The sequence below is a fragment of the Protopterus annectens genome, chromosome 13.part0 (genome assembly GCF_019279795.1).
Source record: "Protopterus annectens isolate FY-2018-M chromosome 13.part0, PAN1.0, whole genome shotgun sequence".
Taxonomy (NCBI): Eukaryota; Metazoa; Chordata; order Ceratodontiformes; family Protopteridae; genus Protopterus; species Protopterus annectens.
This window is the reverse complement of record NC_056747.1, coordinates 1,214,206,865-1,214,232,545: the sequence shown is the minus strand read 5'-3', so window position 1 is coordinate 1,214,232,545 and position 25,681 is coordinate 1,214,206,865. Positions and strand designations below refer to the sequence as shown.

The window sequence follows — 25,681 nt, the reverse complement described above, 5'->3', positions numbered from 1 at the left end:
GGCCTTCGGGGCTCAGCCCTCCGCCTCCTGGGTGTCTCCGCCCTTCGATGAGCTCCTGGATTTGATCTCTCGAAGGGCGTGGGAACACCCGGACTCTGTTGAACCGGTGCCAGCTCGCCCCAGTAAATTCCTTTCGGCACCCCCTGATAAGGACTTTCTTTCCAAAGGTGTGATTGTAGATGCCTTGGTGGTGGCATCTGCCACCCAACAAGATGTGGCAGAGGCTTCAACGTCCGTCCATCCTCCTAATAAGGAGTCTAGGAGCATGGATCGGTACGGGAAGCGCACCCTTGCTTCAGCAACCTTTACTTTAAGGTCTCTGAACTACTTGATGCATTTTACGAGACTGCAGAGGGATCTGGTCAAGGAGCTTTCGGATACCCTCTCTGGTAACTTACCTGAGCAGTTAGCCCAGAGGGTTAACTCCCAGTTGGCTACCCTGTCCTCCCTATCCAACTCGTCCATGAGGCTCATTTCGTATGCAGCCGAAGGAGCGAGCAGAGCGGCGGGCACAGGTGTTGCTCAACGGAGACAAGCCTGGCTACGCCTGTGTCACTTTGCGGAGGCCTTTATGTCTTCCTTTGCCGACGCCCCCTTCGATGGGTCCTCCCTGTTTGGACCCAAGGTAAAGGACACTTTGACTCGCTGCGAACAGGAGGGTAAGCCTTTAACTGCCGTAGGGGCCCGGTTTTCCACTCCCTCCAGACCTTATCCCAAGGCTCGAAGAGGAGGGAAAATGTGGTTCCGTAAGTCTCAAAAGCCTTACTCATCACAGCAGAGCGATTCCCCTTCTAGAGGCAGAGGAAGGGGAAATTTTTCAGGGAGACGCCGTCCCGGAGGCGGCGGAGGCCCCTGCAACACTGGAGACCGCGAGTCCTTTCGTGGCTCATCCTCCTTCCAGCATCCCTGAAGGAGTGCCCGACTGTGCAGCTCCGGAGCCAGTCGGGGGTCATTTTTCGGGGCACGTAAAGGCCTGGGAAAGTATCACTCAGGACCAATGGGTGCTCCGAATCATCGCCGGAGGTTACACCATTCCCTTCTCTCAACCCCCCCCACCATCCCAAAGAATCCCGGACCCGCCACCCAGTCAACGGGATCTGGCAGCCATCGAAATTTCAAAGCTGCTTCAAAAAGGAGTCATCCAACCTGTCCCCGCAGATCAGGCCGAATCAGGGACTTGCTCAAGATTCTTTTTGGTACCAAAAAAGACCGGGGACTTGAGGCCCATTTTGGATCTCAGCAGGTTAAACCGATCAGTGAAAAAGTCCAAATTCCGGATGGTCACCTTGCAAACCATTCTCCCGCTTTTGGAGAAGGGTGTTTGGATGTGCTCCATAGATCTCAAAGACGCCTATTATCACATTCTGATAGATCAGGCGTCAAGGAGACACTTGCGCTTCAGCCTAGGAGGCAGTCATTTCCAGTTCTGTGCACTGCCCTTTGGTCTCACCACAGCCCCCAGGGTGTTCACCAAATGTTTGGCAGTGGTGACTGCTCACCTGAGAAGTCTAGGATTCCAGGTGTTTCCATACCTAGACGACTGGCTCCTAACTGCCACCTCAAGGCATCTACTCTTAAAAACTCTAGCAGCCACTATCTCCCTAGGCAACTCCTTAGGAATCACCTTCAATTGGACAAAATCCATATTGCTGCCATCGCAGCGTATTCTGTTTATTGGTGCAGAAATAGACTCAAGGCAGATGCGAGTCTATCTTCCTGCGGAAAGGATAGCAACATTGCAGTCTCAGGTTCGGGCATTACTCCTCAGACGTTGCGCTCCAGCGAGAATGGTCCTGCAGGTGTTAGGTTCCATGTCAGCCACCATTCTTCTCGTCCCCTTGGCAAGGTTGCATATGAGGATACTCCAGTGGCTCCTCTCAGTCCAGTGGTCTTATCAAGACCTCCCCCTCAGTCACCACATATTGATCACAGAGACGTGCAAACAGGATCTTCGTTGGTGGCTTCTTTCCTCCAACCTGGATCAGGGGCGACCCTTCGTTCCCCCATCCCCCTCGGCCACATTGACTACGGACGCCTCCCAGACAGGGTGGGGGGGGGACATTATCTGGACAGGTCGTCCAAGGCACGTGGCAATCCGACGAGAATCTTCTCCACATCAATATCCTGGAAATGAGGGCGGTGCTTTTAACGTTGCAAGCACTGCACGATCACCTCCCCCAGGGGACGATTGCCATTCAGTCCGACAACATGTCTGTAGTCTGGTACTTGAACAAGCAAGGAGGGACCAGGTCTTACCCCCTTTGCAGAGAGGCCATGAAGGTATGGGATTGGGCGATTGCTACTAAACGTTTTCTAGTGGCAACACACATTCCGGGGACATCTAATGTGATAGCCGACAGACTGAGCAGGACTATTCTCTCCCCTCACGAATGGTCCTTGAACGACAGAGTGGTAACACAGATTTTTACGAGATGGGGAGCTCCATGTTGCAATCTTTTCGCAACTCCCCTCAACGCAAAATGCCAGCAGTTCTTCTCTCTCACTCCAGTTCCGGGGGAGATCCCCAAGGATGCTCTGGTCCAAGCTTGGCCCCCCGGTCTGCTTTGCGCCTTTCCACCGGTTCCCCTTCTCCCCAAGGTGATTCAGAAGGCGATTCGCTTGGAAAGCAAAATGATTCTAATCGCCCCATACTGGCCTCGTCAAGTCTGGTTCCCCTTTCTTCACAAGTATGCATTGGAGGGTCCCTGGTTTCTGGACCAAGTTCCGGACCTCTTGACACATCAGTCAGGACAGCTCCATCAGTCCCTCCATTCATTGAAGCTAGCAGCTTGGCTACTCCTCTTCCGACCATAGTTAGGAGCCATTCTTTCGACCCTGAAGTCATGCACATTTTGTCCTCGGCCCACAAGACTTCTACTAAAAAGTTGTATAGCAGTAAATGGAAGAGGTTTGCTATTTGGGCCCAACTCCGAGGATTAGACCCTATGACAGCCTCGGTGTCAGAGGTTCTGAAGTTTTTAACTGCCCTGTTCAACCAGGGTTGTTCGGTGTCTACCATCAAAGTTCAATTGGCAGCTATTTCCAATTTTCACGAGGACGTAGAACCACCTTTAATGAGCAACAAGTTGTGCAAAGCTTTTATTAAGGGAGCTTGGCTTCTACGGCCCCCTGTATCTCATCCTGCACCACCGTGGGACCTTAATGTAGTGTTAGGTGCATTAACCGCACCTCCCTTTGAGCCGGCAGCAACCTGTGACTTAAAATTTCTTTCGTGGAAAACTGCCCTTCTAGTTGCTATTACATCAGCCAGGCGAGTTTCAGAACGTCAAGCCTTATGTGTCAAACCACCATACCTGGTATTTCACAAGGATAGAGTATCTCTTAGACCAAACCCATCCTTTATACCAAAGGTTTGTTCTAACTTTTGTTTGCAACAATCACTGGAATTACCGTTTTTTTTCCCCAAGTATTCAAACAGAGCTGAGTATACCTTTCACAGCTTAGATGTGCACAGACAATTACGTTTCTATTTAGACAGGACACACCAAGCACGAAAATCAGATCAACTGTTCGTGTCCTTTTCGGACAGTAAATTGGGCAAAGCCGTCACGAAAGTCACTATTGCCAAATGGATCCGAGACTGTATCAGTCATATTTATCACATTTCAAATAAGGAGCTTGCAGTTCCAGTGAAAGCTCATTCTACCAGGGCTATGGCCACTTCGGCAGCCTTTCATTCCAAGCTCTCTATTAATGACATCTGTGCGGCTGCTACGTGGTCTTCTCTACACACCTTTATTTCTCACTACAAATTGGATGTGGCATCTAGGGGTCGAGCTTCCTTCGGTTCCACGGTTCTCCGGACTGTTTACCAGTGAGCCACCCAGGAATTAGGTGCTAGGGACGCTGTCCCATCTGTAGAGAATGTAGGCGAGATAGGATCACATTACATCTTTTAGTTATGTACTTACCATAACTTTAGATGTATGGGATCCATCTCGCCTACATTCCTAATAACCCACCCTCCTTCCCCCTGCCTTGGAGGCCAGAAGAGACCGGACGGTCCGAATTCAACTGATGTTCTTCGTCTCACATTGCTGCAGTCATAACCTGTGGGTAGTCCGCTGTCCTCGGTCGGCCCGAATACCAAAGAGCTAGGCTGGCGTCGGTCATTGTCGCCCAGCGCTGACGTCAGTACGTAGTAGTACTTAAGCACATGACCGACGCCATAACCTCAGTCTTTCTTGCCGCGTGGTCCGAAGCAGAAGCAGCGTTTGCAAGTGCCGTTCGGCGTTCTGAAATTTTCGTTTTTCGAGTTTCAGACCGAAGACCAAGTTGGGCTAAGTACCTCGTTGGGGAAATTTTTGTCTTTTCTTGCCTCAGTTGTCCGGATGTCAGAAAAAGTTAATAATTGTATTTCTTGTGGGAAACAGATACCTCATAGGGATTATCATTCTCTCTGTATTCCTTGCTTGGGGCCTGAACACGACGTAGTCGGGTGTCGCTTTTGTGCTAGATTTAATAAGCGCACCATTAAACGAAGATTAGACTGTGCCAGGCTTGTTTTTGGTAAACGGTGTAACTATAACATGCCGTCGGATCCTCCGACGCCCGCTACCGCTAAAAAGCGTAAAGATAAATCTTTGAGGTCTAAACCGGAGGAGTCATCCGTTGCGGACGCCGGTTCTATGGAACCTCCGGTTGACACTGTGGATCCGGCCGAGGGTTCGGCTGAATCCCAGGGGGAACCTTTACTTTTGCAGGAGCTGGCCTCTCAGGAGTTAGGCCAGGCTGAGTGTGCTTCTCAGGTATCTGTAGTTCCATCTTTACAAAAGGTTATTAGGCCTTCTACTTCAGTGGCTAAAGGCCATGCTAAGGCCAAACCTTGTCTTGCTGGCCCTGGCCATAGTTCTAGCTCTCCAGCCCCTGTTCCTAAAAAGCATATGTTGAAAATGGCAGAGGACTTGATTACTTTGATCAGGGGTTCTATGCCCCCCCCCCCCCAGAGAAGTGGCCTAGGGTGGAGGCAGATTTAGAGGGAATGGATCACTCTTCAGACTACTCTGATTCCTCAGCTGAAGAAATTCAGGATTTCCCTCCCTATTCAGATTCGGATGCAGAGGATTCCTGTCCTTCTGCTTCTCCTCCAGAGGATTTTTCTTTTTCTGAAACTTTACATTCCATGAGGGAACATTTCAAGTGGGAAGGTCAGGATTTTTCAGATTCTCGGAAAAGGCTTAGGGAATTTTTCTTTTTGCCACAACATAGGCCCTTGGCTATTCCTCCTGTCTTAGATGTTGTTCAGGATGTTTTTTCTGAAGCTTCCCTTAATCCTGATTCTTTGCCTCCCACCCCTGTCAAGCCAGACAGATATTACAGAGTTCCAGAAGCACATAAGTATTTGTACAAGAGTCCTAGAGCTGATCCTGAAACTATTTTTCAAGGTCCGAAGGGTGTCGGGGCTTCTGTGGTTAAGAGTCCAGTTCCTTTGGATAAAGATTCTAGAGCGTTAGATCGGTGGGGGAAAAAAGTGTACACCTCCTCTACGTTAGCTATGAGGGCTTTAAATTGCCAATTTCATATGCTGAAGTATCAGAACTTTTTGTTAGGCCAATTGAAATCTAAGGTGGATGCTTTATCTGAGGGTATAGAGTGTAAGGAGCTCCAGGAGTTGGTTCATGCATCAGATCAAGTTGGCAAACATTCTTTGCAGTGTGGTTTCGATGCTCTTCAGGCTTCATCCAGGGTGGCTGCTACAGGTTCAGTTATTCGTAGACATGCCTGGCTTAAGGATCAAAATTTGTCAGAGCATGTTAAGGCTCGGATTTTGGATGCTCCTCTTCAATCTGAAGTTCTTTTTGGTTCCCCTGTGGAGTCAGTTTTGAAAAAGATGGAAGATAAGGCTAAGTCTATGCAGACGGTCAAGGATTTTTTTTGCAGGTGCAGCCCCCTAAGTTTAGTAGGAATTGGCCTGCTAGAGGATGGTCTTACCCTTCTTCGGATTATCAGTCTAAGGGCAGGTCTAGACGTGGTAGAGGCAGGGCTCACTCTCAGGGTTCTTTCAGACCTAGGACTTGGAGTTATCCTGCACAGTCTTCTGGTGAGGGCAGGGGTCAGCTTTTTCGTAAACAGACCCAATGACCTGTATCTTCAGCTGCCAGACCCTTCTTTTCTGTCAGCTCCTCTAGGAGGAAAGTTGAGACTTTTCAAACAAAACTGGCATTTGGTCACCCAGGACAAATGGGTGTTGGATATAATAAATCAAGGTTACAAGTTTTATTTTCACACTTTTCCTCCTTTCAAAGGCATGCCGGATGTGCCTCCTCAGCAAAGGCTGGAGGCTCAGGAGCAAATTTCTTTGCTTTTGCAGATGGGGGCAATTCAGGTGGTCCCTCCATCAGAAGTAGGCCTAGGATTTTATTCCCGTCTATTCCTAGTGCCAAAGAAAGGAAACACTTGGAGGCCAATTCTGGATTTGTCCATTCTCAATACCTACCTAGACATTCCAAAGTTCAAGATGTTAACATTACAACAACTTCTGCCTATGCTAGGCAAAGATCACTGGATGGTAACCCTGGATCTCAGAGGCCTATCTTCACATTCCTATCAGGCCCAGCTGCAGGAGATTCCTGAGATTTCGGGCTGGTACTTCTCATTATCAGTTCTCTGCATTGCCCTTTGGTTTATCTACTGTGCCCAGGGTGTTCACAAAAGTTCTGGCTCCTGTAATTGCTTTCTTCAGACAGAGGGGAATACAAATTTATCCTTATCTGGACAATTGCCTGATTCTTGCTCAAGACAAAGACAAGTTACTACAACATCTCCAGTATGTAATGGCAGTTTTAAGGTGCCTAGGGTATTCTGTGAACGAAATAAAGTTCAGTCTAATGCCCTCTCAGGACATGTGCTTTCTGGGTGTGAGACTGAATACAGCTTCTCAGATGGCATTTCTGACCCCGGACAAATAAAGAACTCTTCATCTATACTTCCAGCAGTTATCAGTAATGTCCAGGCTGACTGCAAGGACAGTCCTTCAAGCCTTGGGGTTCATGGCATCTTGCATTCTAGTACTTCCCAATGCCAAACTGCATATGAGGAAGCTATAATGGTATCTCAAAAGTGTATGGACTCAACACTGCCACGGTTTGGACACTGTCATTCGGATAATACCTTGCATCCAGAAGGAATTCTTGTGGTGGGCTCAGGAATGTCACCTAAACAGGGGACTCTCTGTGACCCAACCAGAGGCGAGTCAGATCATAACGACGGATGCCTCTGACTTGGCTTGGGGAGCACACTTCAATGGGAAATGGATACAAGACACGTGGCCTCCCAAACTACTACATTTGCATATCAACATGAAGGAGATGTTAGCAGTCCAATTTGCCTTGATGGCCTTCAAGGACCTACTTCAGCGGGACAGGTGTTGATTCAACAGACAACACAACAGTCATGTGGTACATCAACAAGCAGGGGAACCCATTCTTACCCTCTTTGCAGACAAGCAATGATATTGTGGGAGACTGCTCTGAGTTTGCACATCAATCTTCAAGCACGGTTTCTGCCAGGAGCACAGAACTCCCTAGCAGATGTATTGAGCAGACAAATTGTGGATCCCCACGAGTGGAAATTGGACCCTCAGGTATTCCAACAGTTGACCGTGGCTTGGGGAACTCCAGACATAGATCTGTTCGCTTCTCCACTGAATTTCCAACTGCCAAAATTTTGCACAAAGATGTTCCACCCAAAAGCTTGGAAAGTGGATGCTCTATCTTTCAGTTGGAACAACCTTCACGTCTATGCTTTCCCCCCTCTGCCTCTTCTTCCCAAGGTACTCTTGAAAGTCAGGTGGGACAAGCCTTGCATGATTCTAATAGCACCAGATTGGCCACGTCAGCATTGGTATCCTCTGCTGAGGAGTTTAATTCAGGAGCCCCCTTGGCCTTTGCCACAGATTCCTCACTTGTTATCCCAGTCAAACAATCATTTTCTCAATGTCAGGGTGCAGTCCCTGCATCTAATAGCCTGGCGTATTCTGTATTAGAGCCGGTGGGGTCTCAGCTTCCTCAACAGGTTTTAGATGTCATTTTGGAAGCCAGGCGGCCTAGTACTCGAAAAGTTTATGCTGATAAATGGAGGAGATTTTTTCTTTGGAGCACAGCTAAGGGCTTTGATGTTTCAGTACCTAATTTGAGTTTTGCACTACAGTATCTTACTGAATTACTGGACAAGGGTTTGTCATTTTCTTCTGTGAAGGTTCATGCTGCAGCCATTTCTGCTCACTATGATTGCGACCCTCCTTTATTTTCTCACCCTTTGTTTAAACAATTTCTTAGAGGGGCAAAAAATATAAGACCCCCACGTAGAGCTCCTACTCCTTCCTGGGATCTCAATTTTGTGTTGGAGAAGCTTACTTTACCTCCTTTTGAACCTGCAGCTTCGTCTGAGTTGAGGTTTTTGTCTTGGAAGACTGCTTTTTTGTTGGCCATTACTTCTGCTAGGAGGGTATCTGAATTGCAGGCACTCATGGCAGTTGAACCCTTTCTGATATTCCATAAGGATAGAGTTTATTTGCGTACTAACCCTACTTTTATGCCTAAAGTGATTTCTAATGTGGCCTTGAACCAGTCTATTCATTTGCCTACTTTTTATGCTGATCCCCAAAATAAGGGGGAAAAAGTCTTGCATTCTTTGGACATCCACAGGCAGCTACGTTATTATTTGAGCAGAACTAAAGAGTTCAGGCAGACTCAACAGTTATTTATTTCCTTTGCTTTGGGTTCCCAAGGGAAAGCTGTTTCAAAGCAAACTATTTCTAAGTGGATTGGTCACTGTATTGCTTTTTGTTATTCTCATCATGGGAAGAATGTTCCTGCTGGGATCAGACCTCATTCTACTAGGGCTACTGCCACATCTACTGCCTTTTTGAGGGGTAGCTACTAAGGATATTTTGGAGGCAGCTACTTGGAGTTCAGTACACACTTTTACTAAGCATTACCATCTCCCTCTTTATTCCAAGTCCAGGGCTGGGTTTGCCACTGCAGTTTTACAGGGCATGTTAGCAGCTCCTAATGCAATTTAGTTTGCCAGCCTCCCTTTTCCTTTGCTTTGGGATTCTACCCACAGGTTATGACTGCAGCAATGTGAGACGAAGAACATAGTACAGTTTTGTACCTACCATAAATGTAGATGTTCGAGGATCCACATTGCTGCAGTCCTATTTTCCCTCCCTCCTTCCCCCCTATAGTTTGTGGTTGCTGGGTTTCTTTTTGGGATACTCTTTATTTCCACACTGGTGGTTGTTGGGTGTTTACTATTTTGGCTCTGGCCTTTCATTTTTAGGCCTTCTGACATCTGGGGCAAGAAAGACTGAGGTTATGGCGTCGGTCATGCGCTTAAGTACTACTACGTACTGACGTCAGCGCTGGGAGACAATGACCAACGCCAGCCTAGCTCTTTGGTATTCGGGCCGACCGAGGACAGCGGACTACCCACAGGTTATGACTGCAGCAATGTGGATCCTCGAACATCTACATTTATGGTAGGTACAAAACTGTACTTTTCCTCTCTTGAAACACCGGGCAATGTATAACAACAGTCTATGTGTGTGTGCATGTGTGCGGACAAACAAGATCTGTGGAAGCAGTAGTGGTGCATCCTGGGATATGAGGTAACTCAGCCAATAAGAGACTTCGTTCTACTGTATAGCGTGCCGAGTCCGAGCCGAGGATCGGCTCCGAACCCATCTGTAGAGAATGTAGGCGAGATGGATCCCATACATCTAAAGTTATCGTAAGTACATAACTAAAAGTTAGATATTACAGGGTTCCTGACTCGCAAGTTCCTTTTTAAAAATCCTACTGCGGATTCTGAGACCATTTCACAGGGACCCAAGGGCATTAAGGCTACTACTGCCAAAAATCCTACCCCTTCTGATCGAGATTCCAAGGCGCTGGATAGATGGGGTAAGAGGATGTACACTTCTGCAACCTTGGCCATTAGGGCCTTAAACTGCCAGTTTCATATGTTAAAGTATCAGAAGCATATTATTGGATTGCTTACACAGAAAATGATGATTCCTGACTCTGCTGAAAATAAGGATTTACAGGATTTAATGCATTCTGCTGAACAAGTTGGAAAACATACTTTGCAGTGTGGTTTTGATTCACTTAGAGGCATCTTGCCACTGGGCCTGTACTTAAAAGGCGTGCTTGGCTTAAGGAGCAATCTTTGCCACATCATGTTAAAGCTAAATTGCTGGATGCTCCCTTAAATCAGGACTGCCTGTTTGGCAACAAAGCAGAAGAAGTACTTAAAAAGATGGAGGAAAAAGCTAAATCTATGCAAACTGTTAGATTTCCTACAGGTACAGCCTCCAAGATTTAGCAGGCATTGGCCCTCTAACAATTGGTCCTTTCCTGCCTCTTCCATGCCTTCTGAGTCCAAACCCAGAACCAGCTGATCACCCAGGCTGCAGTCCCAGGGTACACACAGGACTAAGCAGTGGAGGGGCTCCCACTTCCAAATCAGGGTGTAGTAAGACTCCCCTCTATGGTAACCTGTCTCAATGACTTCCAAGCACTACTCAACTTACTGCTCCTTTAGGGGGAAAGATTGCTCTGCAGGCAAAAAACTAGGAACTCATTACCCAGGACAAATGGGTTTTAAATATAGTTTCACAAGGATACAGATTTCACTTCCACACTTTACCAACCCCAAACGGTTGGCCAGATCTACCCGCAAAACAGTGGGCAGAGGCGCAAAAGCACGTACTCTCTTAATCATAAGGGATGTTCTTCGTGTTTCACTGTTGCAGTCATTACAATTGGGTTATCCTGCTGGCAGGCTACCCTCAGTCGGTTATCCTGCTGGCAGGCTACCCTCAGTCGGCCTGAATTCCAAAGTCTAGGTCTGGCGTCAGTTGCTGTTGCCTCTTCCCTGACGTCAGTGCGCCAGGGGTATAAAAGATGCAGCCGACGCCATTTTCTTCAGTCTTTCTTGCCGCACGGTGTCCGAAGCAAAAGCAGTTCGCAAGTGCCGGTCGGCCAACTCCTGAGAGTTTTGTGTTCGAATTTAAGATCCGAAGTCTTCACTAAAAAGCTAAGTACCCCGTTGGGGAACCTTTTTTCTTGCTCCAGACCGATGTCAGAAAAAGTTAATTGTATTTCTTGTGGGAAGCAAATACCTCATAAGGACTTTCATTCTTACTGTATTCCTTGCCTAGGCCCTGACCACGACGTTGCTACTTGTCAGATTTGTGCTAGATTTAACCAACCCACTATTAAGCGTCTGTACGATTTTCCATTTCACTATTTTGGCAGAAGATTAAACTATACAATGTCGTCTGATAGCCATCCGACTACCGGAATTCAAAAGAAAGGCAAAGAAAAAGAAAAGGACAGGCATCTGAGGTCCAAAACTGATGACGAGGCTTCTTCTAAGCCAGTCGCCGGTTCTCAGTGAGGCGCTTTCGCAGCCCCTGATGCCCGCTACTTTAGAGCTGCAGGCCACTTCCAACTCCCACGTGAAGCCGACTAGGCCGCTGGAAACTCAAGGTATTGGAACCTCGGAAACTATTCCCTCAGATAGGTCCGGAGCCGCTGAGCAGGCATTGGCTTCTGAGGGCGTTTTCAGGCCTACACAGTTGTATGTTAAAACAACTTCAACTTCAAAGGCAAAGACTAAAACACCTCTAAAGACAAAGAAACAAGTACAACAGCCCCATGGACAGTCCTCCATGCCTAAAAAACAGATGCTCAAAATGGCCAAAGACCTAATTACTTTGATCAGGGGTTCCCATCCCCCTCCTGATAAGAGGCGTAGGCAAGAGACAGAATATGAATCTTCAGATCAGATTTCCATTTCTTCTGATCAGGAATACTCTCTTCCTCCCTATGATGATTCTGATGCTAAAGAATCTATCCCTTCAGCCTCTACTCCTGAGGATTATTCTTTTGGGGAAACTGTTTACCATGAGGGAGCAGTTCCACTGGGAGAGCCAAGATTATTCAGAATCTAAGAAAAGGCTCAGAGACATCCTTTTACTACCTCAGCACAGGCCCCCTTGCTATTCCACCTGTTAGACATTGTAGATGTATTTTCAGCGTCCAGTCTGACTCCTGACTCTCTACCTCCAGCTCCTGTTAAGCCGGACAGATACAGGGTTCCTGATTCACATAAATTCCTTTTCAAACACCCTGTTGCTGACACACAAATTCCTTTTCAAAAACCCTGCTGCTGACCCAGAAACTATCTCTCAGGGTCCCAAAGGGGTCAAGGCTTCCACTGCAAAAAACCCTACTCCCTCTGACAGGGATTCTAGGGCACTGGACAGATGGGGAAAAAAGATTTACACTTCTGCTACTTTGGCTGTAAGGGCTTTAAATTGTCAGTTTCATATGCTCAAATATCAGCAGTATATTATGTCACTGCTTAAACAGAAAATGTTGATAAATTCTGAATGTGCAGAAAACAAAGAAGTGCGGGATTTATTGCATGCAGCTGAACAAGTTGGAAAACATACTTTGCAATGTGGTTTTGATTCTCTGGAGGCCTCCTGCAGGGCCACAGTGGGTTTGTCATTAGGAGGTATGCTTGGTTAAAGGAGCAAAATCTGCCTGATCATGTTAAGGCAAAATTATTAGATACTCCATTACAGCATGATGCTTTGTTTTGTGTTAAAGTAGAAGAGGTGTTAAAGAAAATGGAGGACAAAGCTAAATCTATGCAAACAGTCAAGGATTTCTTACAGGTACAGCCACCACGATTTAGCAGACACTGGCCTACAAAGAATTGGTCCTTTCCAGTGTCAGACAGGCCACAAAGGGGCAGATACAGATGCCCTAGAGGCAGATCACAGCCCTAAGGTTCTTAAGGTCTAAACAGTGGGGTGCTTCTACCCCCAAAACTTGAGAAGACAATTTACAGCCATACAGGAAACAGTTCCAATGACTTCCCCCTGCCTGCGCCAAGCACTTCTCTTCTGGCAGCACCTTTAGGGGGAAAGCTAGCACTTTTTTCTCAAAATTGGCATATAATAATTCACGACAAATGGGTCTTAAACATAGTGTCTCATGGCTACAAGTTTCACTTCCATACCCTGCCAAGGGCAAACAGTTGGTCAGACCTGCCAATACATCAATGGGCAGAGGCACAAAAACAAGTCTCAACCCTCATGGACATGAGGGCCATTCAACAAGTACCAGAGCAAGAGCAGGGACAAGGATTCTGTTCAAGGCTGTTCTTGGTACCCTGAAAGGACAAAGCCTGGAGACCAATACTGGACCTGTCTATTCTAAACACATATCTGGATATTCCAAAATTCAAAATGTTGACTCTACAGCAGCTTCTAGGCAAGAAGGCTTGGTTGGTGACTTTAGATCTAAAAGAGGCATACCTGCATGTCCCAATCAGACAAACATGCAGAAGATATCTCAGATTAAAAGCTGGCTCAATGCACTACCAATTCTCTGCACTGCCCTTTGGCTTATCTACTGCGCCCAGGGTCTTCACAAAATGCCTGGCACCAGTAATTGCATTCTGCAGACAAAGAGGAATACAAATATATCCTTACTTGGACGACTGCCTCATTCAAGCAGAGAACAAGGACATTTTACTACAGGATCTGGTGTTTGTAAAGAGATTGCTACCATGCCTAGGGTACACAGTCAACGAACAGAAATCAAAACTAGTGCCCTCTCAAGAGATAATATTCCTGGGTGCAAGTTTAAATACAACTGCCCAGATGGCTTATCTCACGCCAGACAAAGGCAACTGACTACCTATTTCAAAATGTTGGCAACAAAGGCCCAGTTATCTGCAAGAAAAATTCTACAGGCTTTGGGCTTCATGACATCCTGCATTCTACTAATTCCATATGCAAGACTGCATATTAGGAAACTTCAATGGTACCTAAAAAGTGTTTGCACTCAACATTGCCACAGCCTGGAAACTATAGTTAGTCTCATTCCCTGCCTGCAACAGGAGTTTCGATGGTGGGCGAAGGCCTGTCACCAAAACAAGGGACAGCCATTCACTCTACCCCCAGCCACACAGACATTAACAACGGATGCATCAGATTATGCCTGGGGAGCCCACATGGCAGGAACGTGTATTCAAGGCGCATGGTCCATAAACCAAATGCATCTACATATCAATCAAAAAGAGATGCTAGCTGTTCAGAATGCCCTGACAGCCTTCAAGGACCTACTAAATCCGGGACAACTATTGATAAAAGCAGACAATACCATGGTCATGTGGTATATAAACAAGCAGGGAGGCACTCATTCTTACCCCCTCTGCAGACTGGCCATGACTTTGTGGGACACAGCATTGACTTACCAAGTACATCTGCAATCACAATTCCTGCCATTAAAGATAAATACTCCTGCAGACGAACTAAGCAGAAACCTCATGGATCCCTACGAGTGGAAATTGGATCCACAAGTCTTCAGCATGATAACAAGGAAATGGGGATGTCCGGACATAGATCTGTTTGCCTCACCTCACAATTGATAACTAAAGAGTTTCTGCACAGGGACTTATCACAGGCAAGCATTGAAAGTGGATGCCCTATCTTTCAGCTGGAAAAACTTAACAGTATATGCCTTTCCACCACTGCCTCTCCTAAAGGTCAGACTTGAGAAGCCAAAAATGATACTGATTGCCCCAAACTGGCCACGCCAGTACTGGTATCCAGTCCTAAGGAACTTGTCTCAATGCCCAGCCTGGACCTTACCTCAAGTGCATCATCTACTGTTCCAGCAGAACAATCAGATCCTGCACAGCCAACTCAAGACCTTAAATCTGGCAGCATGGCGGATAATGTAGTCATACAAAGCACACCTCTCACTAAAGTGGCGATGGATGTCATTTTGGAGGCCAGGAGACCTAGTATTCGAAAATCATATGTTGGAAAATGGAAGAGATTCTGTGCTTGGAACCAGGTTCAAGGAATTGATACAGCTGTACCAAATATTCCTCAGATTTTGCAATACCTAACTGGGATGCTAGACAAAGGCCTATCCTTTTCATCTATAAAAATCCATGCCTCTGCCATTTCGGCTCATTACAATATAGAGCCACCAATCTTTTCTCATCCGTTAAGGCAGTACCTCAGAGGGGCCAGAAATTTTAGGCCTCCAAGAAGATCACCAATACCTGCATGGGACCTCAATTATGTATTGGAAAAACTCATTCTGCCTCCTTTTGAGCCAGCCACTACAGCTGATATAAAGTTTTTATCTTGGAAAACAGCTCTGCTCCTAGCAATAACCTCTGCAAGACAAGTCTCAGAGCTACAGGCACTCATGGCTGTGGAACCTTTTATCATTTTTTATCCGGACAGGGTTTCTCTGAGGACAAACCCGACTTTTATGCCTAAAGTAGTGTCCAGTTTGGCCCTTAACCAAACTATTCATCTGCCTACCTTTTATCCAAACCCACAGAATAAGGTGGAGAGAATTCTGCATTCTTTGGACATACACAGACAGCTACGCTTCTATTTGAACAGAACCAAAGCTTTCCGAAAGACAGAGCAATTACTAGTGGCATGTGCTGCAGGATCACAAGGAAAGGCGATCTCAAAGCAGACTGTTTCAAAGTGAATAGGCCACTGCATTCGTTTCTGCTATTCACAACATGGCAAGCCAGTACCCAAGGGCATTAGGCCACATTCAACCAGGGCAGCAGCCACTTCAGCAGCCTTTCTCAGGGCAGTACCAACCAAAGATATTTTAGAGGCTGCTACTTGGAGTTCAGTGCACACCTTCACAAAGCACTATCACTTACCACTGTACTCTAAATCCAGGGCAGGCTTTGCCACTGCAGTTCTGCAGGGCCTTATAGCCGCTCCTAATGTTATTTAGCTCCAGCCTCCCAACCTTAGCTTTGGGATTCAACCCAAATGTAATAACTGCAACAGTGAAACACGAAGAACATAGTACAGTTGTGTACACTTACCATAAATGTAGATGTTCAAGTGTATTCACTGTTGCAGTCCAGGTTACCCACCCGCCATCCTCCATTTCTTTGCTGGATTTTATCTGTACTTTTCTATTCTATACAACCTATGTGGTGTATTTGCTTGTAGATGAAGACAAAATATTTACTTTGGTGCTTGCATGATGACCTTCAAGGATGCATCTGCAGTCCTAACATATGGGTTGTCCTGCCTCAGGCAGCCCTTCGGTCGGCCGGATTCCAAAGTCTGGGTCTGGCCTCGGCTGATGTCGCACTTCACCCGATGTCATAGCTGCTGGGGTATAAAGGCATCAGCCGACGCCATTTTCCTCAGTCTTTCTTGCCGCGCGGTGCCCGAAGCAGAAGCTGTCCGCAAGTGCCAGTTGGTCAGATCCAGAGATTTCTACTACCGAAGACTTCTAAAAAGCTAAGTACCCCGTTGGGGACTCTTTCTTGCCTCAGCCGATGTCAGACAAAGTAAATAATTGTTTAACTTGTGGGAAATAAATACCTCATAAGGATTTCCACTCTTACTGCCTTCCTTGCTTAGGCCCAGACCACGACGTATCAGCTTGTCTAGCCTGTGCTTCCTTCAACCGACGGACGCTTAAACGTCGGTCGGAGTTTGCAGAGGAGTTTTTTGGTCCCGCTTTTGCATATAAAATGCTGTCGGAGACTCCGACAACACAATTAGCTAAAAAGCGCAAGGAAAAGGACCGACACTCGCGGTCCGCGGTTTTGGCTTAAACCACGGTTAGGCCTACCGCGAGTGTCTCTGTTTCGGCTGAAACAGAGTCCTCAGTTCTTCCTTCGGCCGAAAGCATGCCTCCGATAACCGAGGCCTCACAGAGCATGGCTGAATCTGCTGCTACAGAAGCAGGCACCCAGGATTTGTCAGACACTATTCCTTTAGACATATCTACCCCTGCACGTGGGGCTGCTAGACCCCCTGCTTCTATGTCTATCAAGGCCTTTTCCAGGGCTAAAGCAGCTAAATCTTCTAAGGCCTTACCTGCTAAAACTCCCTCACACAGGCCTACCTCTAGTTCCCAAATACTCAGCCTGGCTGAGGATCTTATTTCTTTGATCAGGGGATCCCAACCTCACCCAGACAGGGCCTCTCAACCCCCTCCAGATAAGAGGTCTAGGACTGAACCCCCGGAACCTGTCTCTACAGACTATTCCTCTGATGACTCAGATATTTCAGATCATCAGGAAGGCCCATATTCTCCTTATGAGGATTCTGATGCAGAAGACTCCATTCCTTCTGCTTCTCCTCCTGAAGAATTTTCTTTTGGGGAAACCCTACATGCTATGAGGGAACACTTCCAATGGCAGGGCCAGGATTTTTCAGATTCAAGGAAAAGGCTAAGGACTTTTTTACACTTACCACAGCATAGGCCTTTAGCCATTCCTCCAGTACTAACAGTTGTTGATGATGCATATAATGATGCCTGTACTGCCCCTGATTCTATTCCTCCGGCCCCTGCCAAGCCTGACAGATATTACAGGGTCCCGGACACACACTACCACTTGTATAAGGCTCCTGTTGCAGACCCGAAAACCATTTCACAGGGCCCTAAAGGTGTGGCAGCTGCCTCTGCCAAAAACCCTCTTCCCTCTGAAAGGGAATCTAGAGCATTAGAGAGATGGGGTAAAAAGGTTTATACTTCTGCTACTCTTTCGGCCAGGGCCTTAAACTGTCAATTTCACATGATTCAGTACCAGGAATTTTTGTTAGACCAGCTAAATAAAAAACTGTCCTCTCCTGAACCTATAGACCGCAAGTCCCTTCAGGATTTGGTACATAATTCTCAGCAGGTCAGTGACCATTTCTTAGAATGTGGCTATGATGCACTGGAGGCTTCCTTTAGATCAGAAATGACTGGAGCAGTGATTCGAAGGCATGCCTGGTTAAAAGAACAATCCTTACCAGACCATGTTAAGTCAAAACTCCTAGATGCTCCTATGGAGAAACAAAGTTTGTTTGGCTCCCCTGCACAGGAGGTTCTAAAGAAAGTGGAAGAAAAAGCAAAATCTGTCCAAACAGTCAAGGATTTCTTACAGGTCCAACCTCCGAGGTTTAGCAGAAATTGGCCTTCAAAGAATTGGTCCTTTCCAGACACCTCCAGTGCACAGAGGCAGAAATAGACGCCCAAGAGGCAGAGGTCAATCTAGGGGTGCCTGCAGGGGGCGTCAGTGGCAACCTGCCAACCAGAGAAGTGCTGCCACAGATTCAACTACAACCACTTCCACAGGACAGACACAATGACTTGCTCTGGTTCCGCCTACCAGGAAACAACTGGAAGCACCCTTGGGCAGAAAGCTAGCCTTATTTTCCGACAACTGGCATTGCATTACAGGAGACAAATGGACTTTACAAACAATAGACAAGGGCTACAGGTTTCACTTCCACACTCTACCAAAAAAGAGAGGAATGCCAAACCTACCACCAAGCCAAAAAACAGAGGCTCAAAGACAAATCAACAACTTACTAAGGATGAGAGCTATAGAAAAGGTACCACCTATGGAACAAGGCCAAGGATTTTACTCCAGGCTTTTCCTTGTACCAAGAAAAGAAAATCAATGGAGACCTATTCTCGACTTGTCCGCACTGAACACATACCTCATTGTTCCAAAATTCAAAATGCTGACCCTCCAGCAACTTCTTCCCATGCTGGGCAAGGAGTCTTGGCTGGTGACTCTAGATCTCAAGGAGGCATACCTGCATGTCCCTATACGACCAGATTGCAGAAGACACCTCAGATTTCTTGCAGGATCAGAGCATTATCAATTCTCAGAATTGCCCTTTGGCTTATCTACTGCGCCCAGAGTATTCACGAAATGCCTGGCATCAGTAATTGCTCATTGCAGGCTTCAGGGAATTCAAATTTACCCATACCTGGACGACTGCCTAATACAAGCGGACAACAAGGCAAAATTAACAAAAGATTTGGAAAATGTCATACAACTGTTGCAAGCCTTGCGATACACAGTCAACATGCAAAAGTCAAGACTAGTACCATCCCAAAGGATAACATTTTTGGGCGCAGAGCTGGATACATCAACTCAAATGGCTTTTCTCACAGAAGAAAAACAAAAGCAACTACCAGTCTATTTCATGACATTAACAACACAAACTCAGCTTACTGCAAGGAAAGTCCTGCAAGCCTTGGGTTACATGGCATCCTGCATAATATTGATTCCGCATGCAAGGCTGCATATGAGAAAGTTGCAATGGTACCTAAGGAATGTATGGTCTCAACACAAGCACAGTCTAGAAGCCCAGATTCCAGTAATTCCATGCCTGAAACAAGAGTTCCTGTGGTGGGCTCAGGCCTGTCGGTTGAACAGAGGACTGCCTTTCCGCAAACCACATCCAAGCCAGACCATCACCACGGACGCCTCAGACCTAGGCTGGGGGGCACACATAGTGGACAAGTGTATACAAGGCCTATGGACCCAAGAACAGCTGAATCTACACATAAATCTAAAGGAGATGCTGGCAGTGAAACATGCAATCCAGGCATTCAGACCACTCCAACAAGGTCACCTGCTGATAAGGACGGACAATACCACAGTCATGTGGTACATCAACAAACAGGGAGGTACACACTCATATCCTCTATGCCGGATGGCAATGGACCTGTGGAATGTGGCCCTGAATCTCAACATTCAACTACAGGCCAGATTTGTACCAGGAAAAGAAAATTCACTAGCAGACACCTTAAGCAGAACTACCACGGATGCTCACGAATGGATGCTGCATCCAGATATCTTCAAAGCCATAACAAAGAAATGGGGAATGCCAGAGATAGACCTGTTCGCCTCCCCACACAACCACCAATTGAAGAAATTCTGCACAAGAGCATACCACCCACTTGCCTGGAGGGTGGACTCCCTTTCCTTCAGCTGGAAAAACCTGACGGCATATGCATTCCCACCTCTTCCTTTGATGTACAAAGTCCTACTGAAGATCAAAGAGGATCAGCCAAGGGTAATCCTGATAGCTCCAGACTGGCCAAGGCAACATTGGTACCCGCTACTGAGAAGCATGTCTCGGACACACTCATGGCCTCTACCTCTATGTCCCTTACTTCTAACACAGAACAACTACAAGATCCTGCATCCAAGCTTGAAAACACCGCAGCTAGCTGCTTGGAATATTGCATAAAACAAAATAAACCAGATTTATCTCAGAGGGTTAAGGACATTATCCTGGAGGCACGCAGACCCTCCACAAGGAAAACTTATTCAGCCAAATGGAAAAGATACCTCATTTGGAGTGCAGCAAAGGGAGAAAATGTCTCATTGGCAAACATAGCACACATCCTGGAATACTTAGCAGAACTGTTCCACAATGGTCTGTCCTACTCCTCCATTAAGATTCATGCATCAGCAATTTCAGCAGAATACAACATGGATCCTCCTGTCTTCTCTCATCCTCTACTCAGGCAATTCTTGAGGGGAATCAAAAATGTAAAGCCTCCAAGGAAACCACCTTTACCTACATGGGATCTCAACTTTGTGCTGGAAAAGTTAACACTTCCCCCTTTTGAACCAGCAGCAACAGCAGACTTACAGTTCTTATCTTGGAAAACTGCTTTCCTGCTAGCGATCACTTCAGCAAGAAGGGTATCTGAGTTACAGGCATTAATGGCAGTACAGCCCTTCCTTATCTTCCATCAGGATAGAGTGTCTCTGAGAACTAACCCTACTTTTATGCCAAAAGTGGTCTCCAGAGTATCATTGAACCAAGCGATTCATTTACCTACATTCTTCCCCAACCCACAGAACAGGGGGGAAAGACTACTACATACCTTGGATGTGCACAGACAATTACGCTACTGTCTGGACAGAACTAAGACCAACAGAAAAACTGACCAGCTTCTGGTAGCATATGCTATGCAACAGGAATGCAAGGAAAAGCAATTTCAAAACAGACAATCTCAAAATGGATAGGAAATTGCATTAGATTTTGCTACTCTTTTCATGGAAAGACAACTGAAAATATCAGGCCTCACTCCACAAGAGCTACAGCCACCACTACAGCTTTCCTACGAGGAGTGGCTACCAAAGACATTTTAGAAGCTGCTACTTGGAGCTCCGTGCATACATTTGCCAAGCATTATAATCTTCCTTTATACTCCAGATCCCGAGCAGGTTTTGCAACTGCTGTTTTGCAAGGGATCTTGACTACACCATCTTTATCTTAGTGCCTCCTCCCCCAGTTTGGCTATGGTATTCTACCCATATGTTAGGACTGCAGATGCATACTTGAAGGACATAGTACAGTTTTGTACCTACCATAAATGTAGATGTCCGATAGGTATGCATCTGCAGTCAGGATTACCCACCCTCCTTCCCCTCTGTGGTATTCCTAGGGTACTTACCCCTCTTTTAGCTAGCTGGGGGAATCTATTATGGTGTATTTGTTTGTATATATGTATATATATATATATATATATATATATATATATATATATGTATTTTTTGATCTCTACTGTTTGGAATTATTTGCATTTATCCAAATTTAGCCTTCCTAGAGGGCACCTGGCATCTGGGGCAAGAAACACTGAGGAAAATGGTGTCGGATGATGCCTTTATACCCCAGCAGCTATGATGTCGGGTGAAGTGCGACATCAGCCGAGGCCAGACCCAGACTTTGGAATCCGGCCGACCGAAGGGCTGCCTGAGGCAGGACAACGCATATGTTAGGACTGCAGATGCATACCTATCGGACATCTCCATTTATGGTAGGTACAAAACTGTACTTTTTATTGACATATTTTTAGCCTACCCTTTTGGGGGGACCTGACATCTGGGGCAAGAAAAACTGAAGAAAATGGCGTTGGCTGCATCTTTTATACCCCTGGCGCACTGATGTCAGGGAAGAGGTGACAGCAACCGACGCCGGACCTAGTCTTTAGAATTCAGGCCGACTGAGGGTAGCCTGCCAGCAAGATAACACAATTGTAATGACTGCAACAGTGAATACACTCTAACATCTACATTTATGGTAAGTGTACACAATTGTACTTTATTCATACTGTACCAGAAGAGGAAAAGGGACAAGGTTTTTATTCGACTTTTCCTGGTACCCAGAAAAGACAATGCATGGCGTCCTATCCTGGACCTTTCTATCCTAAGCACCTTTTTAGTGATCCCAGATTTCAAGATGCTAACTCTCCACCAATTGCTTCCTATGCTATGCAAGGATGCCTGGTTGGCAACACTGGATTTAAAGGAAGTCTACCTGCACATCCCAATCAGGGAATCTTGCAGAAGATGCCTACGCTTCTAAGCAGGCTACATGCACTATCAGTTTTCTGCACTGCCCTTTGGCTTATCTACTGCGCCAACGGTATTCACAAAGTGCCTAGCTCCAGTCATTGCATTTTGCAGGCAATAAAATATTCAGATATACCCATACCTGGACGATTGTCTAATTCAGGCAGAAAGCCAGGACATAACTTTGAATCATCTGGCATTTGTACAAAAGGTGCTAACTTGTCTGGGGTACACCATAAACTAAAAGAAATCACATCTTGTACCCTGCCAACAAGTTATATTCCTGGGAGCAAGCTTGAACACAACTTCCCAGATGGCTTTCCTCACGCTAGACAAATTCATTTGACAACTTACTTCAAACTAATTGCCACAAAAATCCTGCTATCTGCAAGGCAAGTGCTGCAAGCCTTGGGGTTTATGGCCTTCTGCATTCTCCTAATTCCATGTGCAAGACTGCTTATGAGGAAACTACAGTGGTATCTAAAAAGCCTTTGGTGTCAACATTCTCAGGATCGTGAAGCAATGATTCCTATCATACCTTGTCTACAGTTAGAGTTCCTTTGGTGGGCGGAGGCCTGCCACCAAAACAAGGGGTTACCATTCACTGTATCCCCTGCCGCCCAAACCCTAACGGTTGCATTAGACTGTGCATGGGGGGCTCACCTGGCAGGGAAGTGCATTCAGGGCAAATGGAACCCAAGTCAAATGCACCTGCATATCAAGCAAAAAGAAATGTTAGCTGTACAGAAAGCTCTGACAGCCTTCAAGGAATACATTCTTCCAGGACAATTAATGGTAAAAACGGACAGCACCACTGTTATGTGGTACATAAACAAGCAGGGGGTACCCATTCATACTCCCTCTGCAGACTAGCCATGGCTCTGTGGAACACAGCTTTGAGCTACCAAGACCACCTACAGGCTCAGTTCCTGCCAGGAAAACTAAATACACTGGCAGACGAACTAAGCAGAAATGTCATGCACCCACACGAGTGGAAACTGGAACCAAACACTTTCAACATTTTGATGAACAAAGGGGAAGCCCAGATATAGACCTGTTTGCCTCCCCCAGAACTACCAATTGGACGAATTCTGCACAAGGACTTCCACAAACAAGCTTGGAAAGTGGATGCCCTGTCCTTCAGCTGGAAAAATCTATCGGGTTATGTTTTTCCTCCTCTGCCTGTCCTCTTCAAAGTACTACTAAAGATCAAATAGGACAAACCAAGGACGATGTTGATTGCACCAGACTGGCCATGCCAACATTGGTACCCCCTCTTGCGCAGTGTGTCACTGCTGGCTCCAAGACACCTGCCTCAGTCTCCCACCCTGCTTTCACAGCAGGAGGGCCAAGTTCTGCATCCTCAGCTTCAAACCCTGAACCTGGCAGCCTGGCTAATAACCTGATCTCTCCGTTACCATCCCTCAGTAAACAAGTGTTAGATGTCATTTTGGAGCAAGGAGGCCTAGTACTAGAAAATCTTATGTTGAAAAATGGGGAAAGTTTCTGTTCCTTTAACCAAACTCAAGGGGAGGGGCACAGCAGCGCCCAATTTACCTCAGATTCTTCAATATTTAACGGAGATGTTTCACAAGGGCCTTTCTTTTTCCTCCATCAAAATTCATGCCTCAGCCATTTCAGCTCATTACAACACAGAACCACCCCTCTTCTCTCATCCTCTGCTCAAGCAGTTCCTCAGAGGGGCCAAAAACTTAAGACCACCAGGGAGAGACCAACTCCAGCCTGGGACCTTAACTTTGTATTGGAAAAACTCACTCTACCTTCTTTTGAGCCAGCTGCAAGTGAAGAGTTAAAATTCCTTTCTTGGAAAACATCCTTCCTCTTAGCAATCACTTCAGCAAGAAGGGTATCTGAATTACAGGCCCTTATGGCAGTGGAGCCTTTCATCATCTTTCATGTGGACAGGGTGTCCCTCAGGAACAGTCCCTCCATGCCCAAGGTAGTATCCAGTGTGGCTCTTAATCAGTCCATTTGCCAACCTTCTTTTCTAATCCACAGAACAAAGGGTAACGGGTACTGCACTCTTTAGATTTGCACAGACAACTTAGATTTTACTTGGACAGGGCTAAACCACAAAGGAAATCTGAACAACTGCTGGTGGCATTTGCTGCAGGGGCAGAGGGGAAGGCCATTTCGAAGCAAACCATTTCTAAATGGATAGGCCATTGCATTTATTTCTGCTATAAGCACCATGGAAAACCTATCCCACAGGGGATAAGACCACACTCAACCAGGGCTGCATCTACCTCTGCAGCCTTTCTCAGTGTGTCCCTACCAGGGACATCCTAGAAGTTGCTACCTGGAGTTCTGTACATACTTTCACCAAGCATTACCATTTGCCAATTTTCTCTAAATCCAGAGCTTGCTTTGCCACTGCAGTCTTGCAGGGCCTTATAGCTGGTCCTAATGCTATCTAAATTCCTCCTCCCATCTTTAGCTTTGGGAATCTACCCAAATGTGATGACTGCAACATGAAACACAAAGAACATAGTACAGTTGTGTACACTTACCATAAATGTAGATGTTCGAGTGTATTCACTGTTGCAGTCCTGGTTACCCACCCTCCAGCCCCCTGACTTCTTTTGGCTTTACCTCTGTTCTCCTTTACTATGCTTAAAAGCTTTTTGGTGTATTTGATTTTTTGTTGGATGTATAACCTTGCATATATATATTTAATTGCTTCCCATTAGGGGGGCACCTGACATCTGGGGCAAGAAAAACTGATGTAATGGTGTCGGCTGCATGCTTTATACCCCTGACTACCTGACGTCATGGAAGATGAGACAGCAACCGACGCAGGACCCAAGACTTTGATAATCAGGCCGACTGAGGGCTACTGCAAGCAGATAAACCCATATGTGATGGCTGCAACAGTGAATACAGTTGAACATCTACATTTATGATAAATGTAAACAACTGTACTGTCTTCTTGTTGGAGGCTGCTATGAAGGCTGCATTCACTGCAGTCTGGAGGCATTCTGATTCAGCCCTGGTGGCACTGCGTAATGTCCTTTCCCTTCAAAGCCACTCAAGTTCATTTTTGTATTGGTTTACCTGGTAACCCCACTAGACAACTGGTTTCTCTTTAGGGAGGAGCTAAGGACTTTGCTTAAGTTATTTGCTCAGGGTTGTACTGTATTCAGATGAAAACTGCCACACTGAAGTGATCTGTTGTTCATGGGAATAATACTAGGTATGCAGTTACTCATGTGAAACGTAAGATGTTTAGCCATATGCACCTTCAAGTAAATGCACTTAAATATTCTTCCCACCCCTTTTAGGTACTTAGTGCTTACCTCTCAAATTGAGCAGGACCATAGATAACACAGCATCCAGCCATCAAGACTATCTGTAAAGGTAGACACAATAGTACTTTGCTTAACATGAAGTGGGAACATATTTCTTAGAACAGAAATATATTTAGTTAGGAGCTTTAATCTTCCAGCCA

At 46.2% G+C, this 25,681-nt stretch overlaps 1 protein-coding gene across 6 annotated transcripts in view; it reads left to right on the top strand.

Moving 5' to 3' along the window:
• The window catches only part of TLK2 (tousled like kinase 2), a 3,436,060-nt gene that overhangs the window by 1,409,789 nt on the left and 2,000,590 nt on the right, over window positions 1–25,681 (top strand). The window lies entirely within an intron of this gene.